Source organism: Halichoerus grypus, chromosome 10, assembly GCF_964656455.1.
Source record: "Halichoerus grypus chromosome 10, mHalGry1.hap1.1, whole genome shotgun sequence".
Classification (NCBI taxonomy): Eukaryota; Metazoa; Chordata; class Mammalia; order Carnivora; family Phocidae; genus Halichoerus; species Halichoerus grypus.
Genome location: NC_135721.1, coordinates 7,533,652 through 7,559,169, shown reverse-complemented (window position 1 = coordinate 7,559,169; position 25,518 = coordinate 7,533,652). Strand labels below are relative to the sequence as shown.

At 53.3% G+C, this 25,518-nt stretch overlaps 1 protein-coding gene across 2 annotated transcripts in view; it reads right to left on the bottom strand.

The window, feature by feature from the left end:
* The window catches only part of HPCAL1 (hippocalcin like 1), a 108,119-nt gene extending 83,005 nt beyond the window's left edge, over positions 1 to 25,114 (bottom strand). The window contains exon 1 of one of the 2 annotated variants that reach the window (XM_036097554.2): positions 24,814 to 25,114. The gene's annotated coding sequence lies outside the window, so the exon portion shown is untranslated. The remainder of the gene's footprint in view (positions 1 to 24,813) is intronic. The other variant, XM_036097553.2, reaches the window with a different exon arrangement.
* Positions 25,115 to 25,518: the final 404 nt, after the last annotated feature.

Below are 25,518 nucleotides of genomic sequence, written 5' to 3'. Positions count from 1 at the left end.
TCTGACCACCCGCAGCCCCTAACCGCGTTCCTCATCCCTGACCTTGGATGTATTATTAGTCCTTGGCCTGTGTGAGCAATGAGCCAACAAGATTCCTCCAACGCTTGAGGTCCCGATGAGTGATGTGCCATCCGCTGACCCCCAGCTCCTTGGCTGTCCTCCCCACTCGTCCATGCTGTGTTCTCCCCTCTGCTGCCACAGAGGCCACCCTCCTGCCCCCCATCCTGAGTCTAGTCCCCCCACCGCTTAACACGGGTCAGGACGGTTCCTTCCTCAACAGCCCGCAGCCTGGCTGGGGAGCCCGGGGCCCCTCCCTGCACGCGACCCCCACGCCGCCACCTGCCCGGGGAGGGGTGGGGGGTCACAGAGGCAGTTCCCAAGAGACACTGGGGGTGGGGAGCAGGCAGCACAGTGGCTGGAGCAGGGAGGGCAGGCCAGGCCGAGGGACCTTAAACACACAGCTGGGAAAAGGTCAGAGAACACGGCGACCCTCGTGCTGCCGTGAAGCCTTCCATGGAGTACACGGTCAATGCGGAGGGGACCCGGAAGGAGAGAGAAGGTAAAAGGCGGTCAGCTAGGGGAGGCGTGGGGAAAAGTGGTGACAGGACAGGGCTTGGATCCCAGCGCGGCCTCAACTCTGTGTGACCTTGGGCAAGTCACTTCCCCCAGAATCGTCCTCTGTATCTTCCACGGAAGTAGGAAGGGAGAGGACACGAGATAAGGAACCACTGTCCTGGCGAAACAAGCCCTTCTGTTCTCCTGTCTGTCCATCCATCCGTCCGTCCGTCTGGCGAGAGGGACACACGTCTGCCTGGGAGGAGGGACACTCAGGACGCTCACCACGTGACATGGGAAGTCCACATACAGCAGCCTGTCTCCACGCACCGCCGGGCAAATCAACACTCAGAACTGAACTTTTGAGTTCAACGGGCTTTAGGAGACTTAAAACACTTTTAGAAAGCCCGTCACAGCTCCCTGGCAGCCTGCGATCTCTCAGGCTCGGTCAGCAGGATGACCGGGCGCCGTCACCGACCGACCCCAGAAGCCCAGGGTGCTCAGCCTTCGGCACCTGCCACCACCTGTCGGCTGGGGACTGGACCCCCACACGTCACCCTGCTCCCCAAAGCTGTGGTCCCACCAGGCCGCGGCCCCAAGCTCAGCCGTCTGGCCCAGAGCAAGCTCCCTGCCTGCCACCTCGCTCTGCCAAGTGACCGGTGGGGGGATGCTGTGGACACCCAAGGTCAGGACAAATGGCAGCCCCCCCACCACACCCCACACTGCCTTCCCTCTCAGCCAGGCTCACCTGCCCTTTCTGGCGGCCACAACAGCCCTTAGGGACAGCCGGGATAGACCGACCTGACCTCAGTGACCTCCAGTGAATCCACCGACAGGGATTTGTTCTATGAGCCAAAGAAGGTTAGCACTAGACCTTAGAGATTGCCTGGGTTAGTGTTTTCAGACACTTTGGCTACAGATATGAAAATGAAACTTCCCCCAGAACCTCACTAAAATGCATCCCTGGGGAGTCGGGGGGGCCGGGAGAGCTGCTCGCCCCTCACTTCCACTCAGTTACTCCCCAGGGGCTGCTCCGCAGAGCGGTGACCTACAGACCCCACACCCGCCCGGAGCGGGACTCACGCTGGGGCTCGGGGCCAGCAGCCATGTGTGCGGCTGCTTACCGCACAGCCAGAAGCCAAGGGTGTGAAACGACAACAGGTGTCACAGGGCTACCTCCTGAGAGGACACAGGTGACACGGAGCTCCCTGGTGACTTGACAACAGGTGACACGGAGCTCCCTGGTGAATCGACAACAGGTGACACGGAGCTCCCTCACCAAGCGGGCACTTCACCAGCACAGGCAACAAGCTCAGCCAGGGGCCACCACGACGTGGCCAGTGCGGCCAGGCAAGTCCGCAGAGGATCAGATGGGGAGGAAGAAGTGGCTGGAGACACCACGAGAGCCGTGAACAAAGAAGGAGACAGAAACGGTACAAAACGGTGAACTCACCAAAGTCTGGGGACGTTCGGTGAAAGGCAAGCACAGCCTGGCCTGCAGAACACGCCTAAGAACACAGGATGTCCATCCCAGCTTGGCCGCTGGCCGTGACACAACCTCAAAAAAGTTACTGGGAGTTCATTTCCTACCCTAGAACATCACTTCTTACATCCACTCGGCCGGCAGACATTTCCTGAGTGTCTCCGGGTTCGGAAATGGTGCTCGGGGCCACAGAGGACACGAAGGAGCCCCGTGCTTGAGGACACAGGCGGGAGGAAACGCGGGAGGAGGGGTGCCAGGGAGGGTCCTCGGGTGGGGGGGGGCATGTGCGAAGCTGAGGGGGCAGGACAGGCACCCGGCTCAGCAGATGGCACATGGCTCTCAATGGCACACAGTGGTGAAGAGTTGGGCAGGAGGCCAGGCAAGACCCACCTGGACACCAGGCAGTCCCCTGAGCTCAAGCTGTCCTCTGCAGACTGCTGGCAAGCCCTCGGAGCATGGGGCAGAGGGCATGTGGCTCAGTGAAGTCACTCTTGCAGCCGGAAGAACAGACGGATGCGTGAGATGGAAAGGGAGCCACCCGGGGAAGGGGGACAGCCCGGTCCACAGGAGAGTGGCAAGCATGGACCAAGATAATGACAAGACAGCAGGCCAGGGGGCCGTGGATGGGAGTCTGGTTCTCAAACTGCAGTTAATGTGCTTGGGAATACTTACTTAAAATGCAAATTCCCAGGCCCTGGCCCAGCAGCATCTAACTCCAAAAGCCTGGCGTGGGGCCCAGGTATCTACAGTCTTGGGTAGAAGATCAGGATCCACATTTTGAGAAACACAACATGGACAGCAACCGCTAGTGCGTGAAGCAAGTTAATGTCTAGCGAGAACCTAGACCTGGCATGCAAGCGGCACTCGAGAAAAATCCCTCCAAATTTTCCACAGCTAGTCCTGGCTTGCCACCTCTTGAGTGTGCTAAGCACTTAAATACATCAGCACTCAAATTAATCCCTTACCGACCTGATTTAGGTGAGCACTGTAATTCCCATGTGAATGGGAACTCAGCTATGGGCTGAGGTGTGTGTATCCCCCCCACATCCGTACGTTGACGCCCCAACCCCAGGACCTCAGAATGTGACTGCACTTGGGGACGGGTTCTTCACAGAAGTGACTGAAATGACCGGGTCCAATCTGACTGGCGTTCTCGCCCGAAGAGGAAATCAGGACACAGACACACATAGAGAGACGACCACGTGAGGACAGAGTCAGAAGGCAGCTGCCCACAAGCCAAGGAGAGAGGCCTCAGCAGGAAGGCTCAGAACGCTCAGAAGGCCTCCAGACTTTAGCCTCCAGGACTGTGAGAAAACACTTCTGACGTGTAAGCCCCCCGTCAGAGAGAGGCACAGTTAAGGGACTTACCAGTAAGGGGCAGGGAGGGACAACACGGGACCCAAGTCCCCCACGCCTCTTCACAGCTAACGCTCCCAAGCACTATCCCTAACGGACTATGACTATTTCCTGTGAGAGCATTCTATGCCCGGTAAACATCCGCCCAAAGGTTCAAGATGGATCATCTTTCCTCCTCATCAGAGGTGTCTACACGGGGAGCACCAAGCGGGCCTCACGGACCCCCGTTACAAGGCCCTCCTCACACACTCAGAGATCACCGGGCCGCTCGGAAAAAGAAAACATGTCTGGCTCACCGCAAAACCGTACAAAGTCAAGTCTCTAGTTTAAAAGGGAAAAAAAAATCAAAAGGACCAAGATTTAAATAACAGGAAATGTTCTGAGGGCCGCAGACCAGGTGTGCAGGTGGAAGGAGAGAGCGAGCGACAGAGAAGGAGCCCAGGTCCGGGAACCCTGCACCGCCTGACGTGGCCATGGGCTGCACCCCCTCAGACAGTTAGACCACGTCGTTTAGGAAAAATGCGACAAGGCCAAGGCCAAGAGGACAGGACCGGCACCACTTCAAAGGCGCTTGGTTAGCTGGATCTTTAACTCGGAGCTCCTGGGCGTGGGCAGGGGTGGGGCCAAGGCGGCAGGGTGGTGGGAAGGGGGAATGTTCTGGAGGGAGAGCATGAAATGATGAGGAAGAGATTGGCCTCACTGGGACAGCGGGGCCAGAGGGCTGCATCTGTTCTGAAGGCTCCGAGGGAGACTCCGTTTCCCTGCCTTTCCCAGCTTCGAACGGCCGCCTACATCTCTTGGCTGGTGGCCCCATCCTCCTCCGCAAAGCCAGCCGCAGCGCTGCCCTGCATCTCTCGGCCTGTTCTTAGTCACCTCGCCATCAGACTGACTGCAGCTGGGGGAGGCTCCTCCCTCTCAAGGACTCCCGGGTCCACCTGGAGAATCTGGATACAGGCCCTGAGCCAAGGTTCCCAATCTTAATCGCAATGCAAAGCCCTTTACCACGTAAGGTAGCAGAGTCTGTGACTGTGCTAGCTTACATGGGATCAGGGATGTGGACCCCTTTTGGGGGGGGGGGGTAGGCCACTATCCTGCCCGCCATGAGACCATTAAGGGAAGGGATTCCATAAAGCTGGAGCTGTGGTTTCTAACTTCTGGGTGCACAGAAACCCCCAGAACAGCTCAAAGGCATTCGGAGGCTCACCCCTATTGTCCCTGATGCCGGAGAGGTGGGCTGGGGCCAGGAAGCTACATTTTAATCACCTTCCTCAACAGCCCCCCCACCCCAACAGGCCTGAACGTCTGGGGTATAGAGTGTTCAGGTGGGCAAGTCAACCAGATCTTGGACAACAAATTTCACTGAGCGCCTGCTCCAAGCTAGACACTGTTCCAGGCTGGAGCCAGACACACCTGAGTTCCAATGCATATTGTCACTTCCGAGCAGTGAACCCTCAGAGAAGTCGCTTGAGCTCTCTGGGCCTGAGTGTCCTCGCTGTCCAACGGGATCCTTGCCATCACCTGCCTACTGCGAAGAGTGCCTGAGCCCACACACACAGCCAAGTGCACGGGGCGGCCCCTCGGCCACCCCTCTCCATGCCTCATGGGGCCACTGTTCTAGAGGTACACGAACAGCTGTGGACAGAAATGGCCTCAACTTACGTCTTTTTACGCTTACTAAATCTTACAGGCCACTACAAATGCAGCTTCTGATACATCAGTCAGGAAATGAAAAGTGACGGGTCTGGTGTTAACCATAAATCACCCACTTGTGAATACATATATAGTAAGTCATTAGCGTTACCGCCATCTGCAGAGAATGCTACCCAGAGAATTCAGTCCCGTACAACTGGGCTCTGAATAACACCATTCTCTAGAGGAACAAGACAAGGCTCTTGGCCAAAATTAGGTCGTGGCTGAAGGTGAGAGTACTTACACCCACAGATGACTGGCAAATTGGTTCCTGTTTGGTCTTAAAAGTACTTCAGAAGAAAAACCAGTGGAGCCCTGACATTAAGAAACTAACATGAACACAGCACTCTAATACAAAGTAGCTCATATAATCCTCATGACAGCCTTACCACGTCAGCACAACTTACACGTGTGGAAACTGAGGCTCGGAGCAGCTAAGTGACTTGTGTGGGGCTCACGGGGCCAAGAAACGGGGCCGAGGTCTACCCCCTCCACTAGCCATCGCAAGAGATCGAGAGAAGCAGCGGCACGGTCCGTCCAATAGCAGGCCCACAACAGCTACCTGGGGAGCTGCTTTATACGTTCTGGGGTTACAGAACCAATATCCACGAAGTGCACATCTTGAAATTCTAACATAATCTAGAATACCGCCAAGTATTTCTCCAACTCTTAGCCGTGGCTGCAAGTCACAGAGTAATGGGAAGGTGAAGCTGGATTCCAGGTAGACTCAGATGACAGGAGCCCTTCCACACGCTGGATGGGGTGCTGGGGCCCCAGGGAAGATGAGCCCCAGCGCGTGCCCCGGACGGGCTCCCCTCCTCGGGGACGCCGCAGCACAGAGCCTCTGGCACCATTTCCCTCTGAGATATGGGGTCCACAGGTCAAAGTAGGGAGCAGCCCCATGTGCTCTGGCCACCCGGACAGAAAGCTCACTCTAGCTTGGCCAAAGGGAAGGACAGCAAAGACAAAGAGCCGGAGGCCAGAAGGACACGCCGATGTGTTTGCCGGATGGCGACAGTCCAAGCCAGCTGGAACGTGGGGTGGATCCGGGGGGGGTTCACGGTGGCCGGTGGCCCAGGCTGAGAGCCCGGAGCATCGTTAGCAAGCACCAGCCAACTTCAAAGTGCACGGGAGGGGGAGGGGGGGGGGCAGCGTTCTCTAAAAGACAGAATATGTGTCAAGTGACAGTGCCCCAATTCTCCCCAAAGGGAGAAACGCCATGTCTCATATATTTATCAGTGCTGCTGCTGAGAAGGGAAGAGAATCCCTCACGCAGCGCACCACGGGCTTCAAGCCAGCCTCGCACTGTCCCCTTGAGTCACAGAAGGCGGGCTAACACACAGGTGAGGGCACTGAGGCTTGGGGCGGAGGCGAAGGTAGACCCCCAGGTCGGCTCACTCCTGGCCCGGGTGTCCAGCCAACACGACCGGACCCCAACCCCCCACCCCCAGAGAGTGGCCTGCCAAGGTTTTGGAGGTCAAGGAAAAGAGTGTCAAAGGTCAAGGTGTCGAAAGCAGGATCAACCAGAGGGTTCCCACCACCTGCTTTAAGAGCCTGAGGATGACGAAGATGACACACCAGCCTCCTTCAACACACACTGAAAGCAACCTCCCACCTTCCCCACGACAACTGGGGCTGGCCAGGCAGCATCTGCTCGTGGCCCCGTGGCCAGTGGCCCATGAGGCAGGGAGACCCCCTCCATGTTTACTTTGAGAAGCAACTCCAAGAAAACATGGCTAAGTTAATTAAACTTTATACCCCCAGGCCAGACTGGGAGTGCACCTGTCCCTCCCTTCTGGAATTATTCCCCCCCCCCCCCCGCCTTCCGATGCACTCAGCGGGCACCTAGCGGGCATCACGCCGACGGGGACACGTGGCGGCCCACGGCACACCTGAGCCCTCAAGGTCACGGCCCTCCGCCTCCTCCGGGGCCTCAGGGTCTGCCAAATAGTCAGACCACCGCTCTGTTTTGGGTGTGAACAGTCAGACTGCTCTGTGGAGGGTAAAACAACCTAGTTCCTACAGAGTTTAAAAATCCGCAAGTGCCGCATCATCTCCCAACCATCGCCCCCCACGGAGCAGAAAGAGGCCAGTCCGGGTCTCATTCCGCAAGGCCCTGGATCGCAGCCCCACGGAGCCACTAATTAGCCCGATGGAGAGCAGAAGCATGGGGCAGGGACAGTGAGCCAGCCAGGTGGCACCTAGCAGAGGCTTCCGGGCCCTCCTCCCGGCTAAGAGAGCAGAGGCTGAATATGCACCAGCAGTTTTGGATCCTGACATCCTAAAAGCACGTACCGTGTTAGGAAGCTTCTCTGCAGGGACACCCCAAAAGAGACATCACGGCGGCTCTGGGCCCAGCGTTAGGAACTGAGAGGCCTGGGCAGCTGGAGTCTGGAGGAGGAGGGGTGCTGGGACCAGCTCTGAGCGGGCCTCTGTGGAAGCGGGTGCAGGAAAAGGCCGGGAGGCGTGGGTCCCGGGGGCCTCCCTGGGACACGGCACCATCTCTGCCCGGCAGTCAGGAGCCCACGGCAATCCTGGCACTGCTATCCTAGGGCCCTGAGACCTGAATCCCAACGTCTATAAATCTCGCCCCTGTAAAATAATTATGGCCCCGGAGGCTGGGGCTCCAGAGTAAGCAAAATTAAAGGAGGCTGGAGAGCATGTCTGTGAACTGAAAGCCCTAAGAAGATGTGATGATGGCAGCTGGTGGGTTCAATCCCAACAACCCCCCACCCCCCGACCCCCACCCAAAACAGAGCAACGGAGCAACAGAGCAGGTAGGTCCTCGCTGGCCAGGAGCCAAGACGACAAAGAACAGCACCTTCACCGAAGGTCAGTGAAGACAGACAAAGCAGAACCAGGAGCAGCTCCTTCACCTGTCCTCGGCTCTCTTATTCTGGTTTCCCCAAAAGGCAGCCTGAAACCCAGCAAGGTCTATCAGGAATCCCCAAAATTAATGCGGTGATTTCTGAGAAGTGCTGCAGGGCTATGTTACCCCCAGAGCCCCAGAGCCCCAGAGCGGCTGTCCCTGAAGAGAGGAAACTGAGGCACAGGGGACATGGTTTCCTTCCCAAGGTCATGAAACAGGTAGCCTGGCTGGACTGGGCCCTCCCTCCAGAGAGCTCCGCCCCTGCCCCAGAGATGCAGTCACTCCGGGAGCCAGGCCCCAGAAGAATTCCCCAGAAACAGACCACTCAAGACAGAGCACCGCTGTCATGGCAACCAAAGTCTTCACAACTTTGGCATTTCCACAACCTTTGATTGATCCAGTTCTCGAAATTTACATTACAATGAAACAGTATTTGCATTTAATTTATTTTAATTGGCTTTTACATAACTAAATGTCTGGGTTTCACCCTTAATAACAACAGGGTGAGTGAGTTTTTCATAGGGGGACCTTTAAGACAGCACAAAGAAAGCTAGTAATTTAGCGTTTTCCTGTTTGGAAAAATTCTTCACTGACTTTCTAGAAGTGCATTTTTGCTTAATTCTCCTTTTTTTTTTTTTCCTGAGAAGACAGTAGGACTTTTGGCAGGTTGGAGTTCATCCTTTAGACTATGCCGGCATCACATTGAGAGGTTAATCTGATTAGAATGCTTTGCTTGGTAGTTCAAGGCGTGTGGAGCAGTAAGGATGGAAGCACAGGCGAGTTCCTCTCATCCCTGCCATAGAGCAGACACGGTGGGAACTGTGTGTTGAATGAATGAATCAGGGCTAATTCTCATGGCCTGATTATAAAGTGCCACTTAGGATGGTGCCCGTCACTTGAGCTTTTACTATTTTCATTCTAAGTGAGGTGTGGTTCGAGCCCGGAGAAGGTGGTACGTTTCTGGGGCTGTAAGAATAAGGGGTGCAAGTGTGGGGGGCTCACCCGGGAGCCTTCACCTGCAGCTACCTCAGTCACTCCCCACCAATTCCACTGAACAGTCGTCCATGGCAAGGGGCAGTCACAGCCCCAACGCGAAGCCTAACAGGGAATAGAGAGATGAACGGGAACGTGTTTGGTCTCCATTCTCCAGGGGATTCTGTCTGCTGGGAAGAAAGACTTACTTTTTCATGCCATTCCCTCTAAAAGACGCTCTGATAATGACCGTAGAGTACAGGTGCGCAGGGCACAGGCAGGGGAAAAGGCATCTACTGGCGCAAGAAGCCCTGCTTGCTTCTCGAAGCTTCTTGAAGGATGTGTGGGTGCTCGCCAAGTTGTAGGGGGAGGCTTCCTCTCATCAAATGATGAGAGTCAAGGTGAGTGTTCTCTTTCCCATAACCCAAGAGCCGAGACCCAAGACAGGGAGCGCCCTGCAGCCCAGGACCAGTTCCACTTAGCAGGCAAACGTCAGACATGAAAAAAATCCCTTGAGAGTCTTCTACCCCCAGTCCCTGCCCCACCTGCTCCCACCCCTCTGGTCCCAACAAAGGTGACCAGACAGCTGGCTGTAAGCGGGGAGTACGTTTAAGGGGAGCTGCTTGCTAAACACATACTCTGATTTGAGCCAAGCTTGACTGTCTGTATTTGAACAAGTGTTTTTAATCTGACCAGTAAGTTTCCAGGCTGCCCGACACACAATCAGCCAGTGATTCCCCTGCCTGCAGACTTAGAAAGATGGAGCAGATCCGACAGTCCCAGAGATGGGTGAGCAGATACAAATTTCCATTTCTTTTGTGAGTCTTGGACAATATGGTTCTCCGGGCCTCTTCTGTGGGCTGACACCTTGCAGGAGGGAAACGAGAACCACAGGTTGACCCCAGACTGGGAGAAGAAAAAGAGCAGAAGACTCAGAATTCAGTTTCCATGGCAGGGGCGGGGGGGGAGGGGGAGCATAAAGACCCAGCAAGGAGACCTGCCGTGTTAGACCACTATGTGTCAGAGGCTGCAGGATGTGACTATAAAAAGATTGATGATGATGATGATGACGGTAATAGTCTTTCCACGAATACAGCACTTTAGAGTTTATAAGAGGTCTAATGGCTATTTCTTATGACGATCCAGGGAGGGAGGGTTTTATAATTCCCATTTCAGATGAAGAATGGGATGCTCCAGCGCAGTGCTCCAGGAGACCCAAGGGACCTGCATGGGGAAGCGATGATGGGTGCTGTTTACACCTCGGGAAGGGGAGCAAGATAGGGACCAAGTCCATGCAGGTACCTTTTTTCCTTTTGAAAAGAATAGTCGGTTCACTATCCATTAGAACGGAAGAGACATCAAGAAGAGACATCTCTAGGGGCACCCGGGTGGCTCAGTCGGTAAAGCATCCGACTCTTGATTTCAGCTCAGGTCTTGATCTCAGGGGTGTGAGTTCAAGCCCCGTGTTGGGCTCCATGCTGGGCGCAGAGCCTACTTTAAAAAAAAACAAAACAAAACAAGAAGAGACATCTCCAGTCTGGGGTCACCCTCTGCAGCTCAATGAGGCAGGAAGTCTCCTCGAGGCCCAGAACACTGGGGGCCTGAGGGTTGTTTTCTTATTCAGATGACAGCATCCTCTGCGGCCATGACCGCTGGTCTGATCACCGCGTACGCAAAGGCTTGAGTCTGCTGCTTCCTCGACATCACCAACATCTAGTGTGGCCACCAGCTCTGCCCTGTGCCCACTGGCAGCCTATTCAGGCTGTGACAAGCCCACTTGAAGTCCCCGCCAGATAACAAGCTTGTGCAAAGCGGGCCATCCAGTGGTGAGGTTGCAGTAGCTCTTTGCTTACTACAAACCTGCAGAAGGCAGGACAAAGAGGCCGTGCCTTTCTCTGCAGAAGTGACCACAAGGAAGCATTTGGCAGGAGACAGAGAGAGGCAGGGATGCCCGCCACAAGCCTCCAGCTGCTGATCCTGTGGGAGGCTGTCTGTGGCTCCGTGGCTGCTGGTGGGAGCCAGGAGCTGGGAGCAGATCGGCCCGGGGCCCCTCCTTGGCTTCACGCTGTCTCGTTATGGGTCACAACCATAACATCAGCTCGGCAAGGGCGGGGCCCCCAACATCCCACTCACTGTTGGTCCCCAGGGCCCAGAGCCCAGCCTGGCGTACAATACATAAGGGTTGAATTAATTTGCCGAATTGTACAGAGTAATCATCATTCACACTAAAGAGAGCATCCCTAGCTTTATTAAAAGATTTTGTTCTAGTTGTTGTTTCGGGTAGGTGTTCCCTTGATGCATTTTTTTTGTGTTTTTTTTTAGTGTTTCTGGCAAGAAAGGCAGGGGCACACAGCATTAATAATTAGACAAACAGAAAGGAGGGCAAAATTATGTCAGAAATCACCTGTCTAAGTCCATAAAACATATGACCTTTGTTGAGAAAAATTTAATTCACACGCACAATTTCAGAAATAGAAGTCAGGCTTATTCCTTTTCCAGGACAACTGGGATACCCAGGAAACCACAGGGACACACCCAGTCTCCATGGAAACCGACCTGTTTCCAGTGATTGGAGGGCTTCCTTCCTGCCTCCATGTGGAATCCTACAATAAACTGAGGACCCAGCTTTCAAAAATAATAATTTCTGAACACTGTAGCCATACTAATTTTTTTTTAAATATGGGTTCCTTATGGTTAAGATCCTGAAATAGTTTACCAGATGTGTGCGGAATTTTGCTGACAATTATTTTCTTGCTCAGGATCAGAAATATGGACCGCAGACTATAAAGCTGTGATTTTTTTTTTTAAATTTCAAATCCAAGAAACTATAAGCAGACACTGAGCTAGTAGTAAAGGGAACCTCTGGTTTTTCACATTATATAGCTCAGCCACCAATATCTCTCCCTCATTCACCCTGAAATTAATCCTTCCTATTAGCCAAGTTCTCTGATGATTGGCCTCAACCTCATAACCTTCCACTGCTGACTCAGTATCCTGGACTCAGACAGATCGAACCTCTGAAAAAAAAAACAGCCTAAGAAGCCTCTGGAGCAATGCCACCAAAAGTCAGGCATGGCCCTAACAAGGGCTGAGAGGGTCCTGCTTCCCAGCCAGTAAATAAAGACAGTCAACCCAATGTCAACCCAACACCAACCCAACGTCAACCCAATGTCAACCCAACACCAACCCAACATGAACCCGACTCCAACCCACCATGAACCCAAGTCAACGCAACATGAACCCAAGTCAACGCAAGGCCCACCAAGGCAGGAGCAGCACAGGGAGTGGGGAAGGATCACCTCCAACTGGAAGGTGATGGAAGACCAGCAGTTTTACTCTTGGGCCGGCATGAAGCAAGGTCAGGGATGGGGAAATAGAAAAAGTTATTTTCAAAAAGGGAGCTGAAAAGCAGCCTGACCAACAAACAGCAAGGAGATTATCCCTGGAAGAAGGCCACTGTGCTCAACACCTGGTGATGAGAAAAGCAAAGGAAAAGCAATAGAAGCCGAGACCAGGCAACGGGTGGCGCAAGGACACCGACCACCTCATTCAAATACGCCAGATAAACCCAGGGGGAGCCACAAAGGCTCTTCTAGGTCAAGAAACAAAGTGAACACCCAAATTTAAACAAGTAAAAAATAAGAAACATATTCTCGACCATAAACAGACTCTACCCTTGCCATGTTGAAATGGTGAATTTCTAGGAAGGCTTAGAACATTTTTCTTCATATCCAGTTAATAAAGTTACTCAGGATTGAATTTAGATGAGATTAGCAAATTCTAATGATGCATTATGATAAATTTCCATTAATTCAAATCATCACAACTATGGAAATCATGGGTTCCAGACAGTCTGACTATAAAAATAAGTTTGCTAAGCAAATAATAGGGTAAACAAGGTTATCAGAGGAATGTGTCCTTGGGGTTCCTTTTAAAACCTTTTTTTTTTTTCCTAATTACAAGAATAATACATACCCATTGGTGAAAATTCAGAGTGTAGAGAAATATGAAAAAGCAGGAAGGAGAAACCACTCATGATCCCATCAGACTCAACCACTGTTAAAAGTTCAGTGTATGCCCTTCTCATCTATTTTCTCTGGCTTTTTTCCCCTCGCAAACATAACTGGAATGAAACTGTCCATATAGTTCTATACCTTGCTCCCCAGCCCCATATTTAGGAGAAATGCTTAAATTGCTTATTTTCAACCCCTTTAGCAAAAATCTAGCAGCCTATGACCATAAATGTGCTCATTTCAAAGAATTCTCTAAGATTTTTTAAATTAATTAATTAATTTATTTATTGAGAGGGGGACAGAGAGAGAGAGAGAGAGAAAGCACTGGGGGAGGGGCAGAGAGACAGGGAGAGAATCTGCCCTGAACACAGAGCCCAAAGCAGGGCTCGATCTCAGGACCCTGGGAGCATGACCCGAGCCAAAACCAAGAGCTGGGCACTTAACCAACTGAGCCGCTCAGGTGCCCCTCAAAGAATTCTTAATAATTCATTAACTCAATTAATTCAGGAGTTTGCATTAATACATACTTTTGTCCAAAAATAACACAATTCCTTGTCTTCTATAATACTCCCTAACTGTCCCTAATTCACAGTTAGTCAAAACAAAAAGTTCAGTCTATCAGTTTCGTGATAATCAGCGGTAAGGGCCTCCCAGAAAGAACAGAGTTGCACCATTACAAAGATGAGGGCTGTATCCTCTGCACTGGTTTTCCCTGGGCGTGTCCTCTGAAAGGGATAGTCAACAGCTTCTAAATCAGGCACCGCATCTAGAGCCTAAGAACTTAGCTATACTATCAGCCTTCTGTGCTCCCACTGACATCGCTCACCTCCTTTGTACCAGGACCCAATTCATCTCAGCTTCCTTCACACACAGCACCGGTCCTGGGACAGGAAGTTACAGGAACGTGCTGAATGGATGGAGGGGTGGATGAAACGCACAGAGCTCACCTCCCCAACTTCAGTATCCTCTGACACTTCCCCTGCCTTCTCATCTGTGCTCCACAGATTTGTCCCTCCACAGGACCAGCTTCTTCTGAATTAGGGTGCCGGCTCCTGAGATGGCACTTGCTAAGGTGTCTGTGCTTTCTAAGACGTTCCTTTCTTCTTTTTTTTTTTTTGCAGTCAGTTTAGCTAGGAAAATTCTCTCTGTGCTTTATGTTGGGTATGCCCTACGACTCAAGTTTACATTTTTTTTTTAAAGATTTTATTTATTTATTTGACAGAAAGAGACACAGCGAGAGATGAAGGAGAAGCAGGCTCCCCGCTGAGCAGGGAGCCCGATGTGGGGCTCGATCCCAGGACCCTGGGATCAAGACCTGAGCCAAAGGCAGACGCTTAACCGACTGAGCCACCCAGGTGCCCCTACATTTTTTTTTAAGATTTTATTTTTAAGGGGCACCTGGGTGGCTCAGATGGTTAAGCGTCTGCCTTCGGCTCAGGTCATGATCTTCAGGTCCTGGGATCGAGCCCCACATCAGGCTCCCTGCTCAGCGGGGAGTCTGATTCTCCCTCTCCCTCTTCCCCCTGCTCATGCTCTCTCTCTCTCTCTCAAATGAATAAATAAAATCTTTAAAGAAAAAAGATTTTATTTTTAAGTAATCTCTACACCCAACATGGGGCTCAAACTCACAACCCCGAGATCAAGAGTCGCATGCTCCACGGACTGAGCCAGCCAGGTACCCCTCAGGTTTACATTTTTAAACATTTCTCCTGAACTGTAGAACTGACAGAGAATGTAGAGGTTACTTAGTCCTGAGCTCCATATGACAAACAAGGAAACTGAGATCTGGAGAGGAAAAACCACTCACGCCAAGTTAAAGCCAGACTTTGATAATCAGCCGAGGATAATTCCGCCGGCCGAGAAAGCCCTGATGGCTTCTTTAGCACCGTGCTGAAATTTTAGCGAATGGGTAGAACACTTGCCAATCAGTGATAAGCACGGAAAACAGTGCTGACCTGCCAATCATATATTCAGCCTGCAAAGCAAGCCCCTTTGGCAAAGGTGTTAAGGTTAAACACTTCAATTCCCCCACCATCCTACAGCCCAGGGAAGGGAGTGGTGGTTTAGCCACACATCTGGGCACCCACTGCGTTCCAGGTTCTGTGCCAGGAATGGGGGGCCATGGAGGAGAAATCTACAAGGTCCTACGTGCCAAGAGGCCCACTGCCCTGGGAGAGGCAGACAAGCACAGTGCCCAACCAGCAAGGTCAGACTCCCACCAGCACTAATGAAGAGTGGTGGCAAAGGGCCGGGAGAATACAACAGGGGGCCAAAACTGTCCTCCCCGGAAGGGCCATGGGGAACTCAACGGAATAGGTACCACTGGCTCTCTCTGGGCCTGCAAAACAGGTGGTTTATCAGTCAAGGTTCTCCAGAAAAACAGAACCAGTAGGAGATATATGTATGTGGAGACTTACCAGAATTGGCTCATGCAACTTTGGAGGCTGAGGAGTCCCACAACCTGCCATCTGCAAGCTAGAAACCCAGGAAAGCTGGTGTTATTCAGTCCAAGTCCAAAAGCCCGAAAATCAAGGGAGCCAATGGTGTAAGTCCCAGTCCGGGTCCAAAGGCCTGAGAACCAGGAGCATGGATGTCCAAGGACAAGGGAAGACAGACATCCCAGCTCAAGCAGACAAAGTAAATTCCACCTTCCACCACCTTTTTGTTCTATTCAGGCCCTCAGTGGACTGAATGATGTCTGCACACATTGGTGAAGGGGGTCTTCTTTACTCAGTCTGCCAATTCAAATGCTAATCTCTTCCAGAAACACCCTCACAGACACACCCAGAAATAAAGTTTTACTAGTTATCTGGGCATCCCTTAGGCAAGTCAAACTGACACATAAAATTAACCATCACAGGTGGGATTTTCCAAGAATATTTCAGATCAATGAGTCTCATGAGGCCTCTTTTAGAGTAAAATTCCATCACCCACCCATTTGGGTTCTCTATGCCTACCATCATCTTGTACTAACTCCCTTCATTACCCTCCTAACAGTAGGTGTCCCCCCACAACCTGCCAGCAAAGAACAGCTAACTCAACAGAAATGGGCCATGTGAAGCAGTGACCCCAAGGTTGGGAAGCAATGTGAGACTGGATGGTGGCATTGATGATGGTGGTAAAGGTGATGATGATTACAGTGACGATGATGATGATGGTGATGGTGGTGATAGGTGTGATGGTGATGATGATGGTGATGATGGTGATGATGGTGATGATAAGTGTGATGGTGGTGATAGTGATCATAACGATGGTAATGACGGTGATGAGGAGGAGGAGGAGGATGGTGATGGTAATGATAGTGATGGTGGTGATGATGGTGAGGAGGATGATGATGGTGGTGTTGATGGGGAGGATGGTGGCAATGATGGGGAGGATGGTGGTGATGATAGTGATGATGGTGAGAAGGAGGGGGATGGTGATGGTGGTGATGATTGGGAGGATGGTGGCGATGATGGGGAGGATGGTGGTGATGATGGGGAGGATGGTGGTGATGATAGTGATAATGGTGAGGAGGAGGGGGAGGAGGATGGTGATGATAGTGATGATGGTGAGGAGGAGGGGGATGGTGATGGTGGTGATGATGGGGAGGAGGAGGGGGATGGTGACGGTGGTGATGATGGGGAGGATGGTGGTGATGACAGTGATGGTGGTGATGACGGGGACAGTGATGATCAGAATAATAATGTAGGAAGCCAGCATGTGGCCCAGGACAAAGCACAGGGGAAAGGAGCAATGGGCCGCAGTGAGATCTTCACGCTGCTTGCAGTGCCCCGGCCGAGAAGACCTGGAATTCCTCACCTGTGCTATAACTCCCCTCCGCCTACTTCCTCCAATGATAGCGAAAATCATTCCCAAATGCATAAACTTTCACTTTATAGCTAGCTCTGAAAACAATCAGCCAGGCCATTTTGTTTTGAGGGCAGATAATAGCATACCACCAAGAACATATGCTAATAAAAGCAGCAATTCTTTATCCCATCTTCAGAGAGAAAGAAGAGGGACAAAAACTCCCCAGAGAATAAGAATGGATCATAAGTGCCAAAGGTCCAGCATGAAAGAAGGCCAAGCCTCAACATCTGTCCGAGGCCTCTTCGTACCTTCACTTACTGAAACGAAAGACACCCAAAGAAGGCAAAGCAACCACCACATTTTGTCTCCCATCCTTGGAAGCTGAGCCAGACTGTCCAGGCTGCGTCACCAAGCATGGGATTGGCACTGCATGACTGAGGATTTTTAATAAAGCCTTATTCCTGCCACTGCCGCCCCACGCTTTGGAGAGGGCTGAGAGAGAGAGAGAGAGAGAGCGCACCACCAGTCCTGCCCACCCACAGCCCTGCCTTGGGCCCACGGTTGGGGCATAGGCTTTTCTAGACATCCCACGCTCATTCTGGCAGGAGTGACTCTCCAGCCCCACATGTAAATACAGAAAATTGTACGATGTTGGAAATGATTCATTTTTAAACCCAGGTGATAGATTTTGAGAGGTTCTCACTTCCCTCCAAAAATGGATTGTAGCACAGCAAAGAGAAAGGATGGGAGTGACAGGGAAGGGTGGGGAGCTGTCGTCAATTCTGCTTTCTGGAAATGTCTGTTAAATGCACAGGAAGGAAGCAGAGACTTGAGCATTTTGCTGCTGGAGGGGGAAAACAGTGCTATGATCCATCCACACCGCCGCAGAGAATCGTAATCCTGCCGGTGCTCCCCAGAGTCCCCGGGCCCATTGGCACACTAGCACGCTCACAAGCCAACTCAATAAAGGCTTCCGGGCCCCCTGGGAGACAGGGGATCAAGAGGTCAGGGCCTCACTGAGTCTGAGAAATAACCTACCTAGATCTGAGGAATGACCTAACCTAGATCTCTTTGTCACCACGGCTGTGTCAGCGACCCTCACAGAGGCTTCTGAGAAGACATGAGCTGGGCAATCCAAAATGGCAGCTCCCTAACCTCCAAGTCATGGCCCCCAGCAGCTCCCTTCTAGGAGCCTTCACACACATTCACAGGCTCTCACATCAAATGCTTCACTACTGCAGGGTGGGTCAAAAGATGCCTAATAAACCTGAATATGAAAAGAAATCCTTAGCGGCAGAGGAGGCACGCCACCCAAGAACGTTTAAATAGCAACAACGGCCACCACTTAGCACAGACATGTGACCAGCCCAAGACTCCACGGTTCTAGGTCCACGTTCCATGTGATAGTCCAACGTGGCCCCGGAACCCCTTCATAAACGTGAGCAAACTCGGGCTCAGAAAGTGTCACCCAGCTAATAAATGACAGAGCAGAGCCTGACTCAAACCCAGGTCTGCTGGACCCCAACATCTGCGATCTTCCGAAAGAAACAAGACACTCTTGCTGTCTACCAAGAAAGTTCTCCGCCTCGGTGGGAGACAGAGACCATTTGTGTTTTCTGTTTGGTTTTGTTTTTTACCTCTACAGGAGTGTTTCTTTTTTGTTGTTCTTGTTTTTTTTTTTTTAATTTTATTAGTTAACAGACAGTGGAGAGAGACCATTTGTGACCTGGTGGTCAGACCCAGATCTACCTGCCTATGCTGCGTATACAATTTCTGTGACTCAATTTGCAATCTGTAAAATGGGGTCTCCTCCTCTGTATTTCCTTGAAGAACAAAAATAACCCAAGAAGGGAAGTTCTGAAATGCACAAGCCAGGCAAGTGCACTCCCCTCCCGGGGCCTCTGTCTGTCTACCTCCCAGGAGACCTCTCTGCTCCCACGCACACTTACGTCACTCCTACATGGTCAGCTGTGGGCCAAGTACTGGGGCAAATGAAGACGCGCCATATTCCGCCCGTGCCCTACAAGGAATTTCCATGGCTCGGAGGCCATACAAGAAAAACTGAACATTACTCTGAGAAAAGCCCCAGAAGGGCAGATCCCGACTACCAAACGGGTAGGAGAGAACGAAACCTGGCTTAATTCTTAAAAGGTTCTTCTACTTCTTGCCCACTGCTTGGCTGAGTTGGTGTGCTCTGGGCATCCTGGATTTTTTCGTTTAAAAAATTAGTTTGACCCCTTTTGCCTCACTCTGTACTTTAAATTCGAACCCCCTGCTGGATACTCAGGAGCTGACTGACGAGAGAAATGGGGGGAAGCAACTTCACTGAGCGCAGCCAACAGGCCCTCTAGGTACCCCAGGCGCCCAGCGCTGCGCTAGGGGAGGGATGGGGGCCAGAAGGATGCAGTCACCGCGTCAAAGAGCTGGCCAGCCCTCAGGCAGGCAAGCACCCAGCCTTTGATCAGCCTGAGGGAGCAATCAATTCTCACTGGAAAACTCCAGGAAAGCCTCAAGGAGGAGGCCCTGGAGCCAAATCTACAAATGAGAGTCGGGAAGAAAAGGCAAATCTAGAGACAGAAAGCCCATTGGTGGTTGCCTGGGGGTGGGGGCGGGGACAAAGAGTGACAATAAATGGGCCGGAGGGAGCTTTCTGGGGTGATGCAAAGGTTCTAAAACTGGATTGTGGTGACAGTTGCACAATTCTGTAAATTTACTGAAAAGTACTGGATTGTGCATTTGAAATGGGTACACTCCACGGTATATAAATAATATCTCAATAAAGCTGTTAGTTAAAAAGATTTTTTTTCCAAGGATGAGTAGGAGTTTAGCAGATAAAGAAGTCTGGATGGGAAAGAAGAAAGGCAGGTGCTGTGGCAACCCGGCTACCCTGACCCTCCTAGTCCCACCTCCCCCCAGACACCTGCACCCCTCCCAGCACAGCTGAGAAGGTTAGTTCCCAGAGCCGCCCCCTCCCCCTGCCCACCCTAGCCCAGGGGGAGGAGCCTCCCTGGAGCACTTGTCAAGCTCTGAGGGCTCCTCTGAGGGTCTCCCCAATCCCCAGCCCAAGCTGGGCTCCGGCAGGGAGGAAGCCTGTGTCGGGCTTTCAGAGTCCTGCTTGGAGCAAGGCGCCCAGCAGGTGTTCAGAAGAACACTTACTGGGCAAGAACATGAACTTGGGGCCGGGGGTGGCTGGGGGGCCAGAGTGCAGAGTGAGAGGACAAAATCTGTTTTCCATAGTAACCTGACGACAGCAATGACTCAAGTGGAAGCGGGGCTCCAGGATAAGGGATGAGAAAGCTCTGCTGTGTGGGAACAGGAGCCTTGGGGTCGTCGGAGAGGAGGGGCTAGGGCAACAGAGGACTGACTGATTCCGGATTTCCGGACAGATGAAGAAAGGGAAAGAGTCCAGAAACACTCCTGAGGTTTCTAGCTGGAATGAACGAGTAGGTGAGAGGCATTCACTACAACAGGTAGAGGGACCCGCTTGGGGGTGGAAGGAAGTTCTGGGCTCTGCTTTGATGTGGAGCAGCGTGGAGCCTGCACGCTGGGTCTGAGCATGGGGAGAGCTCAGGTTTGCTCACCTGCCAATGCACAGACGTGAGCCCAGGTGAAAGGAGAGCACTTAGGATGTGCCTGACTAAGGGACCTCCCTGGCCGAAAGGGGCACGGGGAAGATTTGAGGCAGGAACTGAGGCCATCAAGGGAGACTTCCACGAGAACCGCGCAGCCCCCCGAAGACTTCTTCCTGTCTGCAGAATCATGGCAGCTTTATCCACGGAGTACAAATTGAACTATCCTGAGTGTTTCTCAGCCAAGAGTCACAGACCCATCACTCGCTCCTCAGAAACTTCTCGTCGAGTGAGGCAGGTGGGACCGACGCCAGCACCCCGACCCGTCCCCTGGCTTGCTGCCAACCTGAGCCGCACCTCAAGAGCTGAAAAGCAACAGATATCCGGAAAACACAGCTGCTGGATTAGCAGGTGTGGGGGTGCGCTTGGCTTATAAAGGTAAATGAAGGGGCGCCTGGGTGGCTCAGTCGGTTAAGCTTCTGCCTTCGGCTCAGGTCGTGATCTCGGGGTCCTGGGATCCAGCCCCGCATCGGGCTCCCTGCTCAGCGGGTGTCTGCTTCTCCCTCTCCCTCTGCTCCTCACCCCCGCTCATGCGCACTCTCACTCTCTCAAATAAATAAGTAAAATCTTTAAAAAAAAAAAAAAGGTAAATGAAAAGAGCCCCAAGAAGACATGTTTGCGCACCTGCAGCCAGCGGGGGAGGGCTGCAACAGGAGCCTGGGATCTCCGAAAGTGTCTTTAGTTAGTCATGCCTCATAAATGCAGAGATATGAAGCTCTGCCTCTGAAATTCAATTATACTTGAAAGGACATGGCCAAGGCAGGGCTCTCTTAAAGGATTTACTGTGCTTTCCTGATGATAAAAAAAAAAAATTTCTTTAGACTTGCACCTTGCTCATCAGTGCCTAAGAAATGTTCACCTGTCAAACCGTATTGATTAACGGAAGTTACATTAAAACCCAGGCCACTAGATTCCAACCTTTTTTTTTTTTTTTTTGGTGGAAAGTGATTTGAAAGAAATATTTTTCCCCATGGTGCGAGAGTCACCGAGACAGCCCCTACCTAAGCCTGCTTTGCCATCTCCATATTCCATTACCTGTCATTCCCTGATTAGAAACTCAACCCAAAGGGAAGAGGACAAGAGCCACATGAGATGCACAGCCTTACGTGTGGGCATGAAAACACCAAAGAAACCCAATGAGACCGTGGGAGAATGGTGAATCCCACAGTAGCGAGAGCGCGATTAAGGTTTATAACTGCCCTCCTTCCACAAACATAATGACATCTGACAAACTAGCAAAATACACATAATCCCCCATCAAGCCCGGGCTGGCGACTCACAAATTGGAAGCATTATCCCATAACAAACAAGCTTGGTTTAGGGCTTGCTGGCATGCTAAATTCTAACACAAACCTGATCCTGATCTAGATAAAATTTCAGCTGCAAAATAGCTTACTGTGTTGCCAAATAACTCTGGGGCTCCTTAGTAGTCTCCAGGATTAACACTGGTCCCTAAGTGACCTGGGCACTTTACCACTTATGAGTGGCTGGCTATACAAGGTCCCATTATAAGTTGGGGGAAAGGACCATAGGCATAAGGGGGAGACAGACTGCCTAATACACAAACGCTTAATAGGGTATTTTTATGGGAACAGGCAACCCTTGGAACTGTGCACATGGAGCCCCAAAGGCAGTGGGTCTGAGGCTCCTGGAAAGCACTACTGCTTTACCAGATCAAAGTCCAGAGCAGCCCCAGGTAGAGAGAGAGCTCAGTAAGGAGGAGGCCCCGGATGGGGACTGTGCATGAAGGCGAGTCCACTCCTTGTCACTCAACAGCTTGTATTTCTAATTCTGCACAGCCCAGTGGCCAAAAAGGGGCATTAAGATAAAATTCTGAAGGAATTAGTCCAAGCTGCTTTATATCTCTTAAGAGTTTCCCTCTAGAGGGCTTATTGGAAATGAATGGATCACCGGCTAGGGTTTGGGTAAATCTCTTCTTCTGGCGGTCTGACCTATTGTTTCTCCATAAGTCTGCACTTCCAGGCATCTGATTCCCAATGCCAGGTGTCCCGAATTATTATCGCACGTTGACGTCTATTTTTCACCTTACAAAAAGCATCCAAGTGGAACCCAAAGGGAGCAGGCAAGGCTAAAAACGCACCACATCCCACGGCAAGTGAGAGGCAGAGCCCCTGGGCCTTCCCTCCGGCACATTATCCAATAAAGCCTCAAGAGCTCAGTAATTACAGGCGCTCTCAAAAGTGAAACAGAAATAGATCTAGGGCCGAAACACTGGTTTGCTTGAGACAAAGGGCTGGTTTTAAGCAGGAAAATACAAAACAGCCACCCCAACAACAAACAGCCCAGCTTTTGGTCTGTCTTCTGAGCTGAGAAAGCCAGTCTGATTTTTTTTTTTTTTCTTCAGTATTATTCAATCTGATTATGGGGAAGAGAGTAGGATTCAGATGAAAAGCCCTTTTCTCCTCCAGGATATAAAATCATTTTATGCAACAGAAAAAGCAGGTTGCATTCTAAGTGTGCCCCTGACACCAAATCAGATGAAAACTTAGCTCATCCAAGTCGCCTGGCCTGCCATCACCACTGAGACCTCAGCATTCAGGGCTGGCAGAAGACAGACCAAGCAAGAGCTTTCTGCTCCCGTTTCACAAAAGCCTGCAAAGGATTCCAGCTTCCCTGAGCACACCCACCGGGAGCAGGTGATCCCGGGAGACACATCCCATACCTACGCACAGCCCAGCTGATGATCCCCGTGGCCCCCCAGCCCATTCCCTGCGGATGCTCCATTTTGAGAGCGTCATGCACCATGAGGTCGGCTGCTCCCTTCGTGAAAGGTTATTTGTTTTTCCGACTGGGAAGGGTCCTGAGAGGAAGAAAGAAAGCACAGCGATGGAGGGAAGGAATCACCAGCTCTGGCAGAAGGCAGCAGGGCAGCCGGGGCCAGCTGGCCCTGCCGGGTCTAGCAACCGCTATGCTGCGGTCGGCAGGACTCTCCCCGAGAGTGAATCGTGGTTAGAGGGTGTGCACGTTCACTGCAGTTCAATGTTACGTAGTAGTAGGCTTCAAACTAAATATTTTAAAAATTAAGGGGCAGGACTAGGAGGAAGGATCCCACGCGCCCTCGGCCTCCTGCGTAAGGCTGATCCAAGAGAGACGCGGTTGGATGGTGGGGGGAGGGGTCGGAGGGTGTCCAACGCCGAGGCCCAAGGCAGCACTTGCGGTCCTGGCAAACACCCTCCTCTAGGGGGACTCGGTGTCGTCCGGGAGTAAACGAGATGGCCTTCAGCCTGACCAGGCCCGGCCGGGATGCCCTGGGAGCCCGAGGTCCGTCTCTGCGGGGAGCGCCACTTTCACGCCCTGGCCGTCAGACTCTGCAAGCCGCAAGCCCCGGGGACTAGGCACTTGTTGAACAAAAAGGCTCCCGACTCCAGCAGCCGCCGCAGTTGGCCAGGAGAGGGACCCCCAGCTCGGGCGCGGGAGCCTCGGCGGCTGGGCGCTGCGCGCTCCTGCACACTCGCGGCGGCGCCGCCCGGGAGGTGCGGCGAGCAGGCAGCGCACCGGCAGCCTAAACTTTCTCGAATCTCGGTGCTTCGCAGTGAAGTTAGCGCGTGAGAGAGGCACAAAACACGCGCGGGGGGGGGGGGAGGCAGGGGATGTAATAGCCCCACCACGACAAAGGGAAAAAAAGCATTAAAAAATGAGAGACACTAATTGACACTAATTCAATTAACTTAGCACCTACTATGTGCCAAGCACCGGGCCAAGAGCTATCTTTAGTGCGTTCTCATTTTAAATGTCACGGCAGACCCCTAGGGAGGAACTGTCCCCATTTGATAGAGAAGCAAACCTCAACCAGAGAAGGTGGCGTGTCTGGCCCAGGTCGCAGTGCGGGTCACGGCGAGGCCAGGGCTCCTAACTCCGGAGCAGGGCTCTGTCCGTCGCCCCTCGGCCTAGTAAGGAGGGAGCAGATGGCCGCCGCGCCAGCCCCCAACCCTGGAGGGAGCGCACCTGCCACCCACGTGGGCCTCGCGGACCTGCCCCCCAGCGGGGCTAGCCCAGGCTGCCCCAGAGGCCCGCGCTAGCTCCTTTGGATCCCAGCTGTCCCCGGAGCCCCTGGAGCTCCGCACTGCGCCGGCCGGCGGGAGACAGAGGGCTCCGCACACAGGGCTGGACCGCCCACGCCCACCCGCCACCCGCCACCCGCCCCGCCACCCGTCCCCACCAGCAACTGCGCCCGGACACACAATTCCACAAACGCAACCCCAAAATGTGCACACCCACTGTACACACGGATCCCCACGAGGACACGCCATTCCAGGGACACACCACCGTCCTCGGTCACCCACAACTCCACCACGCAAACACGGGCACCCCCAACACACACACACACGCGCGCGCGCGCGCACACACACACACACACGCAGAGAGCCCGGTCGCAGCTCACACCGGTGCACACGCCCGCACTCTCCGCAGACAGCAGCCCCCCGGTTGCCCTACCTGCTCCGGCGCAGGACGCGGTCCGCCGGCTTCCCGAGCCCAAGTTCGGCGCGGCTGGCGCTGGGGCGGGAGCGGGCCGCTGCCCGGGACGAGCGCGCCGAGGCCGGGAAGGGTGGCTAGGAGCGCGGGCCTCCGTGCGCCCGCAGCCTCCGCGCCGGCCCTGCGCTCATCGCCTCCCAGAAAAACAAAAGGAAGCCGGCAGCGAGGGAGGGAGCGAGCTGGAGGCGCCCGCCCGTCCGCCGGTCCGCCCGTCCGCCGCCTGCAGTCGCCGCGGCCCGCCTGCCAGCGCCGGGAAGGAAGGGACTCGAAGGCGGGACCCGGAGGCGGGGGCCGGGGGCGGGGCGTGCGGCCGGGGCTGGCGCTCAAGTTTCCTGCGGACCCGCCCCCGCAGGGCCACGCCCCCACACTTAGCCCCGCCCGCCCACCCTGCTTGGGTCGCGCCCCTGTCCCTAGCCACGCCCCTTGCTGGCCCTTGGGTGCCGGGCCTCCGAGCCTTCCAAGCCGGGCCCCTCACTTGCTCTGTAGCGCACTCTCCGCCCAGTCTGGGCCCTGACCCGGTCCCAGTCCCGGGTGGGTTTCGGCGCAGGAGCGAAGCCGAGCACCGGTTCCGCCTCCCTAACCCTTGGCCTCTGGCCTGCGGGTGTGGGAGAGGCGGGGAGGCGGCACCGGGAGGGGCCAGCTCCGCGCCCACTCCCCCGCCTCCCC